Below are 10,538 nucleotides of genomic sequence, written 5' to 3' on the forward strand. Positions count from 1 at the left end.
CAATGGACATGAGTTTGGGTGAACTCTGGGAGTTGGTGATGGACAGGGAGGCCTGGCGTGCTGCAATTCATGGGGTTGCAAAGACTCGGACACAATTGAGCAACTAAACTAAACTGAACTGAGGAAGTCATACAGCCAATCTAATTTCAAAGAAAAGAGAATTAGACTCAATGTATTGATAGGGAAGTGGCAAAGTCACATTGTAGAAGAGCATGTGAGATTTGGATTGGGAACACCACCCAATTTGGAGAGAATTGATATCTAAACAATGTTATGTGTTTTGACCCATGAATATGGTATGTTTCTCCATTTAATTTGGTCTTCAGATATTATTGTTCAATATTTTATAGTTTTCAATAGCTTGAATATCTTCTGTTATATTTATTTCTATGTATTTGATGATTTTGATTCACTTTTTGCTTCATTTAAAATTGTTTATTGCCAGTACATAGAAATTAACTGATTTTTATATTTCCCTTGCTAAAGTCACTTATTAATTCTAGTTGTTTATACACTTTATTGAATTTTATATGTATACAATCGTGTCATCTACAAATAATGGAAGTTTTACTCCAAGCTTTAAACGCCACCCCTCCTCCTGAGACTTTCAGTGCTATGCTGAATAGAAATGGTGACAGTGGCCATCATGGCCTTGTTCTCAATGTCAGAGGGAAAACACTCATTATTTCATCAGTTTTATAAGCTGTAGGTTTTCTGAAATACACTTTAATTCGATTAATGAAGTTCCCTTCTATTTCTAAGAGAAATTTCTATTTCTGAGAGATTTACCATGAATCTATGTTCAATTTTATCAAATTATTTTTCTTCATTTATTGAAATGTATTTTTTCTCTATTCTGTTAACAGTACATGAAACACGTCGACATTTGCTATGTTAAAACAAACTTACATCCTTGGATTAAATCCCATTTGTTCAGGATGTATTATCTTTTAAAATACCCTCTCTGGGTTCTGTTTGCAAATTTTTATTTAGAATTTTTTATGTTTATGAGAAATATTGGCTCATAACTGGGATAATTATTAATAGTGCTTCCTTTCACTCTGAATAAGTCAAATTAAATGATCACCCTAGGAAATAGTATATCTTCTTTCATTTTATTATGTATATGATTTTATTTTATTATTTACATTTTATTATTAAATTGTAACCTTCCTGAGTTTTTCTTCTGGTTCTATAACAGGTTATTTTGAACAGTCTTCTGAATTATATTCCCTTTTCTTTGTTCTGTAGGATTTTTCACACAAGCCTAGTTTCGAGGTATAAACAGTAGGATTTGGTTTTGTTCTCACCTCCAACTAAGATGAAGTCTTTCCAGACTAGATGTTGGTTATCAGTGAGTGTAACTGTGGTACCTTAGGCCACACTGCCAATCTACTGCATGATGAGCATCTTTCTTTCAGACCTGGAGTACAATTTGACATGCAGAATGTCCAGAGCAATTTTCTGTTTCTAGCAGGCATCACCTACCACGGTTTCATTCTACTGAGATAGCACATTCCTCCACCCGTTTCTCTGTTCCCCTGACCCACTGCTCACCTGCAACACTGCAATTGATACTGTGTACTGCTATTAGAGATCTTCCTGTCTCCACCCTTGCCTCTAGTGTTTGCCTTGTAAATATTGCACCTCCCAGGATATAGTACAAAATTGCTGGTTCTCCTGCCTCCTGCCCTCCCCCACATACACATACACTTCCTGCCCAGTTATTTCCTAGGAGGTGCTGGCAGCAAATAGACAGCAGCGTTAGCATCCTCAAAAAGCAGCACTTCCATGGCACATGGTACCTACTTTGTGTTGTAGTTGGTTCAGACCTTGGATCTCTGGGCCTGAAACAAAACGTAGGGGCAGCTGACTTCCTATTGAGCTCAATTATTTGAGCCGTAACCTGGATCCGTTACGTGTGTGTAAAGTCTGAGTAGGACACATAAGGTCTGTGTCTGTCATCTGACGTCACCTGCTGCCTCTGGTGGGTCCTATCAGACCACCCTTTTCTTTCCACTGTGTCCCACTTTATGATTAGTGAAAATGCCTCCCAGAATCCGGTCAAGCCATTGACTGGGTTGAAGTTTCTAGTGTTCTTTTAAGTTCTTGTCTTTTTCTTTGTTTTCATAAATAACATAAGGAAAGTTGGGAGAGGCTGGCTCATACACTTCTAGCCAAATGGCATTAAAGCCATAAGTTATTTCTTTGTGGTTACCTTATTTTTTAGCTATGTATTTAGATCTGTCACTAGGGAGAGGGGAGAGGGGTCAGCAATCCTTGAAATAGGACTGTCTGGCTTGGGTTGGGCATAAATGGTGTAAAGAAATAGAATCCAGGCCTCAGAAAGTGCTATCTTGTGACCTGTAGTGAGCTGTTTACACAAGACCTGTTTTTCTGCACACACATTAGATGTCACTGCATTGATTTCAGCACAAAGAGATCCTCTTCCCCGTCTCTCCTTTCCTGGTTCCCTCTCAACAAGTCACATTTCCTAACCATTGGGCCACCGTCTTTCCCATCAGTTGAAATGTCCACTCAATAAGTTCTCTGCAAAGTGAAAACTCCAGTCTTGGCTGCTTGTTTCTCAAGTCTTCTTCCTGGGTTTATTCTTTCAAAACATTTGATCAGGTAATTAAGGCTGGAGAAATGCAAGAGAGAAGGGTGGTCTGGTAGGACCCATCAGAAGCAGAAGGTGATGAGTTAATTAAGGTTTTGTACCTCATCCACAGAAGCTTGAGGTCCACCCCTGGTGAAAGTTATTCTTACTTTTGTTGTTGCTCTTTCGTTGTTAAGTTGTGTCCGACTCTTGTGTGACCCCATGAACTGTAGCCCACTAGGCACCTCTGTCCATGGGATTTTCCAGGCAAGAATACTAGAGTGGGTTGCCATTTCCTTCTCCAGGGCATCTTCCCATCCCAGGGATTACAAACCCACTCATCCTGCATTGGCAAGCAGGTTCTTTACCACTGAGCCATCAGGGAAGCCCATTCTTACTTTTATTCTTATCTTAAAAAAAAACTTGTTTTTCAAAACCTGTGATTTCAAACTTGCAGGGCTAACATAAAGATCTCAAAAACAAATTGTGTGGTGATAGTTTTACAATTTCATTTTGGTAAAATTTTCCAAAAAGGGATTTGGGGATTATTGAAAGATTTAAGAATTTTTCAAAGATTAATTCACTCATTCATTAAATGAATATTTATTGATAATCAACTATGTTTGAGACTGAACTAGGTACATAAACTTCTACTGGGGAAAGAGACATAAACCCAACAATTTTGGAAGTCCTTGTATGTTGTAATTGTGGTATGGGTATAATATTTATTGTTAGGAATTTAGATGAAGGAAGAGATCTTTTACTTCTCCTAAATCAAATTAAATCCTACTGGAGAGATTGCCCAGGTTGATGAAGTTCAGCCTGATGACCCCTGATAACAAGCAGAGCAGGAAAATAGCACAGGGCCCATTCCTCAGGCTCAGTGGCTCCCACTTTGACTGACATTGTCCTGCAACAGTGATGCGTCCTTCTGGAGAATCCATTCTTTCTACGCAAGCTTGACCCATGAGAGCTTCCACCAAGGGTTCAGGTGTGCAAACTCAGTGCCTGGATTACATAGCACCTTAGCAATGGTCTCCTGGAGGTCTTAGCCCTCCAGAGAAGATGGTGTTATGTGGTCAGGCTCACAGAATCAGCAACCTTCTCCTCTAGCCCGGATACCCCCAGAGCAACAGGTATTGGTTTTTACTTTCCAGGGAATTTGCATATGTTTCCCAAATTTTAGGTTGTGTAGAATGATCTACACATGAAACGTGTTCCAGAATCTCCTTTGTTCTGACTATGATTTCTTTCAAATCACTCAGCACCACCACACATGTGACAACACGCTTAGTGCTGATTTCTGTGTGTGGAAATCTACACAGGTAGAACCCCTCCCAAAGGGAGGCATACTCATCATTCCTCATCCTCTTAGTCACTGGGTTCTCTATCTAGCGCCTTTATAGCTTCTTTTGATTGCAGTGTTCTCAAACAATTTTTAAAAATCATTCTTTCTCTCTTCTTTTCACAAGTTTTAAAAAATAAAAAGGGGCAAAGTCAGATTTCTTTTCAGAATCAAAATGCAGAACAAATGGAAAAATAATGGAATTTAAACTTCCCAAGCTTGAATATACAAAAATAATACAACCAGCTCTTATATTTTCAACAGCTCTCGACATACAATCCATCTTCTTTGACTTGGTTCAAGTTCTATTCTCATTTCCAATTATGCCAATTCTCCTGTTACTCAAAAAGAAAAAGCCTTCTTGGTTATTTTCAGAAACTGCTATGTAGCCTACCCACACCAACACCCAGCAAACTACAGAAGGACAGAGTGGAATGTGGGCGAGACAGAGGCGGAGGCGATTCACCGGGATCTCTTAGTCCTTCCGTAAATCTGATTGTTAACATTTCTATTATATCATGACAGTAACTACTGACTGTTTTTTTCTGAGAGAAATGGGGGAATTCCTTTCTTTTTCATGCAGCTAGTGCATAAAACAGTGGTGTCATCAGCTGAGCTGGAAGAGAGACTCCAAAGAGGCCAAGAGAGCTCTGAGATCTGAATAGTTATTTTTATAGCAGGACGGTGTCTTCAATGCCCCTTTGCCAAGGGTCCTGGTGGTGGTAAGGTTCTATGATATTGTGGTTGGATCACACTGAATAAGATAACCAGCCATTTCAGGCACAGGAAAAGGCTAGGCTGTGGGCAGGAACCAGATTATGGTGAACTATTTATTGCTAAATTTGCAAACATGCACTCTTTCTTGGAGAGATGGCCCTGCCAGAGAGAAGCAATGACCTTTGTTTAGCTTGTGGCGGGTATAATGAGAGGGCCGAATGTTTACTGAGTCAACTCTGTGCCAGGCCCTGGATTTGAAGTTCATTGGCCAGAGTTCAAATTCTTGCTCTGACCCTATACAAATCACTTAATTTATCTGGTCTCAGTTTATACATCTGTAAAAAGATGCGAAGAGTTGACTCTTTGGAAAAGACTCTGATGCTGGGAGGCATTGGGGGCCGGAGGAGAAGGGGACGACAGAGGATGAAATGGCTGGATGGCATCACCTACTCGATGGGTGTGAGTTTGAGTGAACTCCGGGAGTTGGTGATGGACAGGGAGGCCTGGTGTGCTGCGACTCATGGGGTCACAAAGAGTCGGACACGACTGAGCGACTGAACTGAACTGAAAACGGGGATGCATTGGTAGCTTCATTACACAAGGCTGATGGAAGGATCAAATGAGATAATGATTCAGAAGCACCTTGTAAGTGGTACCAATGAGAAGGAATGGCTGGTTATCTCATTCAGTGTGATCCAACCACAGCATCATAGAACCTGCTCCACCTGGAGGTCCTGTCTGGGGGAATTCCAAGGTCTCGCCCAACTGGAGAAGCAGGTCACTTGGCAGATCCCTGTCTGGTATTTGGAGACCCATGATAGCTGGCAAGCCAGATCTCTAGTGATACGTAAGTAAAGGACTGGGGAAGAGACACCGTGGGCAGGCATGGCTGCTTTTAGAGCTGGGGTGCCATTTCAGGCACAAGAGAAGGCTGGGCTGTGGGCAGGAACCAGACTATGATGAGCTACTTCTTACTATATTTGCAAACATGAGCTCGAACGTTTATACATATCCTCACAGGAAAAAAAAAATAATAAAAAGTTTCAGAGAGTAAGATCCAGAGATCCAGACGGTAAGAAATAGAATGATAGGATCTTTCAGACCAGGCTAGAAGGCAAAGGATTTTTGTTGCTGTTGTTAATTTAGAATGACATTCAGACTAAAAGGGCAAAAGATGTGAATCATGCGAATCACTGAATAAAGCCCAACTAAATTTAGATCTTTCAAATTAGAAAAGATAAAAGATCAACATACGCTCTTTCATTAAAATTAAATAAAAAATCATTTGACACCCATATGATATCACTTACGTGTGGAACTGAATATATGACACAAGTGAGCTTATCCACGAAACACATACAGACTCAGACACAGAGAACAGACTTGTGGTTAAGTGCGAGGCGGAAGAGGGATGGAATGGGACTTCAGAATCAGCAGATACAAACTATTACACATAGAATGGAAGAATAACAAGCTTCTGCTATATAGTGGAGGGAACTATATTCAATATCCTGGGATAAACCATAATGGAAAAGAATATGAAAAAGACTACATATCGTATGTATAACTGAATCACTTTTCTATACAGTAGAAATTGACACAACATTATATATCAACTATATTTCAATAAAATACATTTTTAAAAAATAATTTGAATGCTCAGTTTCTTTTACTGCCAGTAAAGAAAAGGAGAAATGGACAGTGAGAGATGGGCAGAATAAGGAAAAGAACAGGAAAAGCTGGCTGGGAAGGGAGGCAGGGTAAGGGGCACGCAAGGGGAGCAAGGAGGGTAAGCGGAAATAGAGCCATAGAAATTGCTCTTGTTACTTGAAACATGGACCTCCAAATAAGTTATTACTGACTTTGGTTTTCTGATTATTTTTCAGAGTCTAGAAATGGCTCATCTATCTGTATTAGGGAGAAATGTTTGTTTCCACTGGAACTCTTGAAAACTGTGATACGAGAAGCAATGGCTCAACTTTTAGGTATTTTCTTTGGGTGATGGTAGTTGTAGCTTCAGGCTTCTCTGGTAGCTCAGCTGGTAAAGAATCCTCCTGCAATGCAGGAGAGCCCAGTTTGATTCCTGGGTTCGAAGATCCCCTGGAGAAGGGATAGGCTATCCACTACAGTATTCTTGGGCTTTCCGGATGGCTCAGATGGTAAAGAATCTGCCTGCAATGTGGGAGACCTGGGTTTGATCCCTTTGTTGGAAGATCCCCTGGAAGAGTGCATGGCAGCCCACTTCAGTATTCTTGCCTGGAGAATCCCATGGACAGAGGCGCCTGGTGCGCTACAGTCCATCGGGTCACAAAGAGTCAGACAGGACTGAGTGACTAAGCACAGCACAACACAGCTGTAACTTCGAATCTGTTGCCTTACTTTTTTTCTATGTTCCTGTTGATGGCCAATAAAAACTCATCAGAGAGAAAGAAGTGGGCATGTCCTGCCCTACTGGACAGCTATTCCATGGTTTTGTGTCAAATCTTCAGAGATTCAGCTCAGAGTAGCATCCCTAGAAGAGCTGACTAAGGAATCCTTAGGATCTGAAATGTGACAAGTACATGTCAGTTCAGATGTTTACCCCTGGTGATGTTTGTAACGGATTTGACAGGTCAGAGGAGGACAACATGGATGTAATGGTACACGTGCATGACTCACCTTTCCCTTTTCCATACCATTTATCTGCATACCACTCCCCTGCTGGGGACATCTCTCATCATGGGTGGCTATTCTCAATCTGTTCTTACTGCTAGAAGAGCAAGTCCAACTCAGAGCAGATCAGATATGAATGTAAAAGCCCATCCCCAAGGGGATTTTTTTTCTATATTCACCTCCTTTACTGATATCATTGGTAGTTACTCGAGAACAAGCCAGCATCGAACAGAAAGTCACTGTGACTGCAAATGGTACTTTGCTAGTCCTGTACATGTACCATTTTAACCTCATCTTCCAAAATCGGGCAGACACTGCACCTTTCTATCCCATACGAGGTGATAACAGTTGTCAGTCATAGCAGTGACATCCACCACGCACTGAGCGGTTTCCATGCAACTGGCTCTGATTACACCTTTAACACAGGTCATCTCATTTAATCTTCCTTAATGACTCTATGTGCTGAGTGTTAGGATCATCCCCATATTATAGGTAAGAAACCTGCCAATTGGAATGTTCAGAAAGTCGTCCTTGGGACATTAGTGCTGGAGCTAGGATTTGAACTCAGAAACTATGAAAGTCTATACGATTCCCACCATACCTCTGCGGCCTTCGAGAGCCCATGCCATACAGTCCCAGCCACAGTCTTTCAATATAGAGCCACCCTGACTTTTATGATTTAAAGACTCCTTTGATAAAATTTCTATCCCTCCATAGGTCTAATCTTCTAAGAGGTGGGGGTTTGAATGAGTATCTGAAAGGAAAGAGGATTTCACTGTGTAAGGGGTTGGGCGGAAGGAAAGGAGGAGGAGGCATGGCCATGAATATGTGGGCGCTTCCAGCCTAGAATGAGCTTATTGCAAAAGGTCAAAGGCCACCTGTTCCAGCTGACTGAGGCACTGGGAATGCCCCATTTCCTGGGAAATGAATGGACAATTCAGGGGCCTCGTCAGTCACTGCTACTTCCCAGCCTTTAAGCCATAAATCTAAAACAAATAATAAACAAGGGAAGCTCTTTAAGACTCCCTCAGCAATCTAGTCTGATTGATTTTTATTCAGAGAAGATGCCAAAAAATCCCCGACTCACTACAATTTGTTTTTTTGTAAGAAACTGAAAAGAGGGAAAACTCAAATGTTTTTGCTGTCTCTCATTTGAACGTTTCTAATCCAAAGTAAACAGGGGACCTCTGTCCTTTGTGTTGGACGGTGGCAGACACAGGGCCCTTGTTCAGGAGTGCGGTATCTGCCCATCACAAGCCCCAGTGCACACTGAGGGCCCTGTGTCTGGGCCCGCGGGATAGGCCCTCCATTCCACCACATGCTACAGCAGTGCAAACAGTTGATGCTCAAACTTCATCTCTCCCCGACCCCCGTAATCATCTCCCCTCAAGAAAAAAGAGAGACACCCTCTTATCACTCACTCTAGGCCGCTCTGAAACCCGTCAAACTGTGCTCACTGCCTTTCTTTCTAAGAGAAATCAGTTTGTTTTCTTATTACAAAAGTGAAATAAATTCGCTGTGGAATGTTTAAGTCAGGAGAAGACAGAGGAATAGACAAAAAAAAAAAAATCACTCAATTTAAACACCCAGACATAAGTGTGAAACATTTAGTATATCTATAGCCATTATCCGTTTCTCTATGCATGTATAGTAATATGTTTATGGGGAAGGGGCAACATTTGGACCACACCTTACATTGCTTACAGATGTATTGTAAATTTTTACCAAAAAAATGTCAACTGGATTAAAGAATTAAATGTAAAAGGTGGTAGAGTAAATATAGATGAATATTTGTTTCAATTCTTAACCTGGATTGCATGCATAAGCTTCATTATGCACAATTTGGTATACAAATAGAGATACAGATAAGGACATGTTGTTGTTCAGTCGCTCAGTCATGTTCAACTCTTTGCAACCCCATGGACTGCAGCATGTCAGGCTTTCCTGTCCTTCACCATCTCCCAGAGCTTGCTCAAACTCATATCCATTGAGTCTGTGATGCCACCTAACTGTCTTGTCCTCTGTCATCCCCTTCTCCTCCTGCCCAGTATCAGGGTCTTTTCCAATGAGTCAGCTCTTCGCAACAGGTAGCCAAAGTATTGGAACTTCAGCTTCAGTATCGGTCCTTCCAATGAATATTCAGGACTGATTTCCTTTAGGATCAAATTTAGGTTTGATCTCCTTGCAGTCCAAGGGACCCTCAAGAGTCTTCTCCAACACCACAGCTCAAAAGCATCAATTATTCAGTGCTCAGTTTTCTTTATGGTCCAACTCTCACATCCATACATGACTACTGGAAAAAACATAGATTTGACTAGACAGACCTTTGTTGGCAAAGTAAAGTCTCTGCTTTAATATGTTGTCTAAGTTGGTCATAGCTTTTCTTTCAAGGAGCAAGTGTTTTTTAATTTCATGGCTGCAGTCACCAACTGCAATAATTTTGGAGTCCAAGAAAATAGTCTTTCGTTGTTTCTATTGTTTCCCCATCTATTTGCTGTGAAGTAATGGGACCGGATGCCATGATCTTCATTTTTTGAATGTTGAGTTTTAAGCCAGTTTTTTCACTCTCTTCTTTCACCTTCATCAAAAGGCTTTTTAGTTCCTATTTGCTTTCTGCCATAAGGATGGTATCATCTGCATATCTGAGGCTACTGATATTTCTCCCTGCAATCTTGATTCCAGCTTCTGCTTCATCCAGCCTGGCATTTCGCATGATGTACTCTGCATAGAAGTTAAATAAGCAGGGTGACAATATATAGCCTTGATGTACTCCTTTCCCAATTTTAAACCAGTCTGTTGTTCCATGTGCGGTTCTAACTGTTGCTTCTTGACCTCCATACAGATTTCTCAGGAGGCAGGTAAGGTGGTCTGGTATTCCCATCTCTTGAAGAATTTTCCATGGTTTGTTGTGATCTACACAGTCAAAGGCTTTAGCGTAGTCAGTGAAGCAGAAATAGATGTTTTTCTGGAATTTTCTTGCTTTTTCTATGACCCAACAGATGTTGGCAATTTGATCTCTGGTTCTTCTGCCTTTTCTAAATCCAGCTTGTACATCTGGAAGTTCTTGGTTCACGTACTGTTGAAGCCTAGCTTGGAGGATTTTGAGCATGACCTTGCTAGCATGTGAAATGAGTGCAATTGTGTGGTAATTTGAACTTTTTTTGGCATTGCCCTTCTTTGGCATTGGAATGAAAACTGACCTTGTCCAGATAAAGACATAGATAA

This window comes from Bos indicus x Bos taurus, chromosome 11 (assembly GCF_003369695.1).
Source record: "Bos indicus x Bos taurus breed Angus x Brahman F1 hybrid chromosome 11, Bos_hybrid_MaternalHap_v2.0, whole genome shotgun sequence".
Lineage (NCBI taxonomy): Eukaryota > Metazoa > Chordata > Mammalia > Artiodactyla > Bovidae > Bos > Bos indicus x Bos taurus.